Source organism: Oncorhynchus gorbuscha, unplaced genomic scaffold, assembly GCF_021184085.1.
Source record: "Oncorhynchus gorbuscha isolate QuinsamMale2020 ecotype Even-year unplaced genomic scaffold, OgorEven_v1.0 Un_scaffold_18508, whole genome shotgun sequence".
Taxonomy (NCBI): Eukaryota; Metazoa; Chordata; class Actinopteri; order Salmoniformes; family Salmonidae; genus Oncorhynchus; species Oncorhynchus gorbuscha.
The window spans coordinates 1-4,041 of record NW_025759980.1 but is presented as its reverse complement, the minus strand read 5'-3'; the positions used below and the strand labels follow the sequence as shown (position 1 = coordinate 4,041).

Below are 4,041 nucleotides of genomic sequence, written 5' to 3'. Positions count from 1 at the left end.
ACACACACACACACACACACACACACACACACACACACACACACACACACACACACACGACACACACACGCACACCCACACGACACACGCAAGCACAGACACGCACACAGACACACACACACAACCACACACAGCCACACACACAACCTGGCACACACACACAACCTGACACACACACACACAACCTGGCACACACACACACAACCACACCACACACAAACGCCCTGTCTTTGGCCAGAGCTCAGAGGAAGACAATCGCTGCCGGCCACATCAACAGAGATCTGAACAGAACACGTTCCCACAGCGAAACACTTCCCTTCCACTCCTGTAAGTCCTGTCCCATGTGGGTGATGCGTTAGGGTTAGTTAGCGTTAGGGTTGGGTAGTTAGTTAGCGTTAGGGTTGGTTGGTTAGTTAGTTAGTTACTGACCACACTCCTGTAAGTCCTGTCCCATGTGGGTGATGCGTTAGGGTTAGTTAGCGTTAGGGTTGGTTAGTTAGTGTTGGGTAGTTAGTTAGCGTTAGGGTTAGTTAGCGTTAGGGTTGGGTAGTTAGTTAGCATTAGGGTTGGTTGGTTAGTTAGTTACTGACCACACTCCTGTAAGTCCTGTCCCATGTGGGTGATGCGTTAGGGTTAGTTAGCGTTAGGGTTGGGTAGTTAGTTAGCGTTAGGGTTAGTTAGTTACTGACCACACTCCTGTAAGTTCTGCCCCATGTGGGTGATGAGTTAGGGTTAGTTAGTTAGTTAGTTAGTTAGTTAGTTAGTTAGTTAGTTGGTTAGTTAGTTACTGACCACACTCCTGTAAGTCCTGCCCCATGTGGGTGATGAGTTAGGGTTAGTTAGTTAGTTAGTTAGTTAGTTAGTTAGTTAGTTAGTTAGTTAGTTAGTTAGTTAGTTAGTGACCACACTCCTGTAAGTCCTGCCCCATGTGGGTGATGAGTTAGTTAGTTAGTTAGTTAGTTAGTTAGTTAGTTAGTTAGTTAGTTAGTTAGTTAGTTACTGACCACACTCCTGTAAGTCCTGTCCCATGTGGGTGATGAGTTAGGGTTAGTTAGTTAGTTAGTTAGTTAGTTAGTTAGTTAGTTAGTGACCACACTCCTGTAAGTCCTGCCCCATGTGGGTGATGAGTTAGGGTTAGTTAGTTAGTTAGTTAGTTAGTTAGTTAGTTAGTTAGTTAGTTAGTTAGTTAGTGACCACACTCCTGTAAGTCCTGTCCCATGTGGGTGATGCGTTAGGGTTAGTTAGCGTTAGGTTGGTTAGTTAGTTAGGGTTGGGTAGTTAGTTAGCGTTAGAGTTAGTTAGTTAGTTAGTTAGTTAGTTAGTTAGTTACTGACCACACTCCTGTAAGTCCTGTCCCATGTGGGTGATGAGTTAGGGTTAGTTAGTTAGTTAGTTAGTTAGTTAGTTAGTTAGTGACCACACTCCTGTAAGTCCTGTCCCATGTGGGTGATGAGTTAGGGTTAGTTAGTTAGTTAGTTAGTTAGTTAGTTAGTTAGTTAGTTAGTTAGTTAGTTAGTTAGTTAGTTAGTTAGTTAGTTAGTTAGTTAGTGACCACACTCCTGTAAGTCCTGTCCCATGTGGGTGATGCGTTAGGGTTAGTTAGCGTTAGGGTTGGTTAGTTAGTTAGGGTTGGGTAGTTAGTTAGCGTTAGAGTTAGTTAGTTAGTTAGTTAGTTAGTTAGTGACCACACTCCTGTAAGTCCTGTCCCATGTGGGTGATGCGTTAGGGTTAGTTAGCGTTAGGGTTGGTTAGTTAGTTAGGGTTGGGTAGTTAGTTAGCGTTAGAGTTAGTTAGTTAGTTAGTTACTGACCACACTCCTGTAAGTCCTGCCCCATGTGGGTGATGAGTTAGGGTTAGTTAGTTAGTTAGTTAGTTAGTTAGTTAGTTAGTTAGTTAGTTAGTTAGTTACTGACCACACTCCTGTAAGTCCTGCCCCATGTGGGTGATGAGGGTTAGAGTCTCCTGATTGATCCTCCACAGCTTCCCATCCAGCGTCCCTGTGTACACGTTACCTAGGAGACACCAGAGGTTAGAGGTCAGGGGTCAGACGGGCCACAGAGTTCTAAAAAGGTATTTCCAGTCAAAGGTCATATAAACACTGAGGAGGCGGATGAAAGACCAACAGACAGGATTCAATTAAAACATGCTGAATGACCAACAGACAGGATTCAATTAAAACATGCTGAAAGACCAACAGACAGGATTCAATTAAAACATGCTGAAAGACCAACAGACAGGATTCAATTAAAACATGCTGAATGACCAACAGACAGGATTCAATTAAAACATGCTGAAAGACCAACAGACAGGATTCAATTAAAACATGCTGAAAGACCAACAGACAGGATTCAATTAAAACATGCTGAAAGACCAACAGACAGGATTCAATTAAAACATGCTGAATGACCAACAGACAGGATTCAATTAAAACATGCTGAAAGACCAACAGACAGGATTCAATTAAAACGTGCTGAAAGACCAACAGACAGGATTCAATTAAAACATGCTGAAAGACCAACAGACAGGATTCAATTAAAACGTGCTGAAAGACCAACAGACAGGATTCAATTAAAACATGCTGAAAGACCAACAGACAGGATTCAATTAAAACATGCTGAAAGACCAACAGACAGGATTCAATTAAAACATGCTGAATGACCAACAGACAGGATTCAATTAAAACATGCTGAATGACCAACAGACAGGATTCAATTAAAACATGCTGAATGACCAACAGACAGGATTCAATTAAAACATGCTGAAAGACCAACAGACAGGATTCAATTAAAACATGCTGAATGACCAACAGACAGGATTCAATTAAAACATGCTGAATGACCAACAGACAGGATTCAATTAAAACATGCTGAAAGACCAACAGACAGGATTCAATTAAAACATGCTGAAAGACCAACAGACAGGATTCAATTAAAACATGCTGAAAGACCAACAGACAGGATTCAATTAAAACATGCTGAAAGACCAACAGACAGGATTCAATTAAAACATGCTGAATGACCAACAGACAGGATTCAATTAAAACATGCTGAAAGACCAATAGACAGGATTCAATTAAAACATGCTGAAAGACCAACAGACAGGATTCAATTAAAACATGCTGAATGACCAACAGACAGGATTCAATTAAAACATGCTGAAAGACCAACAGACAGGATTCAATTAAAACATGCTGAATGACCAACAGACAGGATTCAATTAAAACATGCTGAAAGACCAATAGACAGGATTCAATTAAAACATGCTGAAAGACCAACAGACAGGATTCAATTAAAACATGCTGAAAGACCAACAGACAGGATTCAATTAAAACATGCTGAAAGACCAACAGACAGGATTCAATTAAAACATGCTGAATGACCAACAGACAGGATTCAATTAAAACATGCTGAAAGACCAACAGACAGGATTCAATTAAAACATGCTGAAAGACCAACAGACAGGAGTTCTTACCCTCCTGGTCCGCAGTGAAGGATTCTGGTCCATGTAGTTGTCCAGTGAACAGCCTGCGTCCGTTCTGTAGTCTGGTGTTGACAGCCAGCGGGCCCTCCAGGAGGGGAGGGGGTCCCTGGAATCTGACAGACAATAACCTTTAACCCCTAAACTGACAGCCAGCGGGCCCTCCAGGAGCGGAGGGGGTCCCTTGAATCTGACAGACAATAACCTTTAACCCTTTACCCCTAAACTGACAGACAATAACCTTTAACCCCTAAACTGACAGCCAGCGGGCTCCTCCAGGAGCGGAGGGGTCCCTTGAATCTGACAGACAATAACCTTTAACCCTTTACCCCCTAAACTGACAGACAATAACCTTGAACCCTTTAACCCCTAAACTGACAGACAATAACCTTTAACCCCTAAACTGACAGACAATAACCTTTAACCCCTAAAATGACAGACAATAACCTTTAACCCCTAAACTGACAGACAATAACCTTTAACCCCTAAACTGACAGACAATAACCTTTAACCCCTAAACTGACAGACAATAACCTTTAACCCCTAAACTGACAGACAATAACC

The 4,041-nt window shown here is 42.0% G+C and overlaps 1 long non-coding RNA gene across 1 annotated transcript; it reads right to left on the bottom strand.

Annotated features, from left to right (window-relative positions):
- Positions 1 to 1,661: 1,661 nt before the first annotated feature.
- On the bottom strand, positions 1,662 to 4,031 carry LOC124030940. The gene is made up of 3 exons (XR_006838052.1): positions 3,954 to 4,031; positions 3,472 to 3,690; positions 1,662 to 2,012 (listed from the first exon to the last, which is right to left on the bottom strand). It is a non-coding gene; the product is annotated as an uncharacterized LOC124030940 (long non-coding RNA).
- Between the last annotated feature and the right edge of the window lie 10 nt (positions 4,032 to 4,041).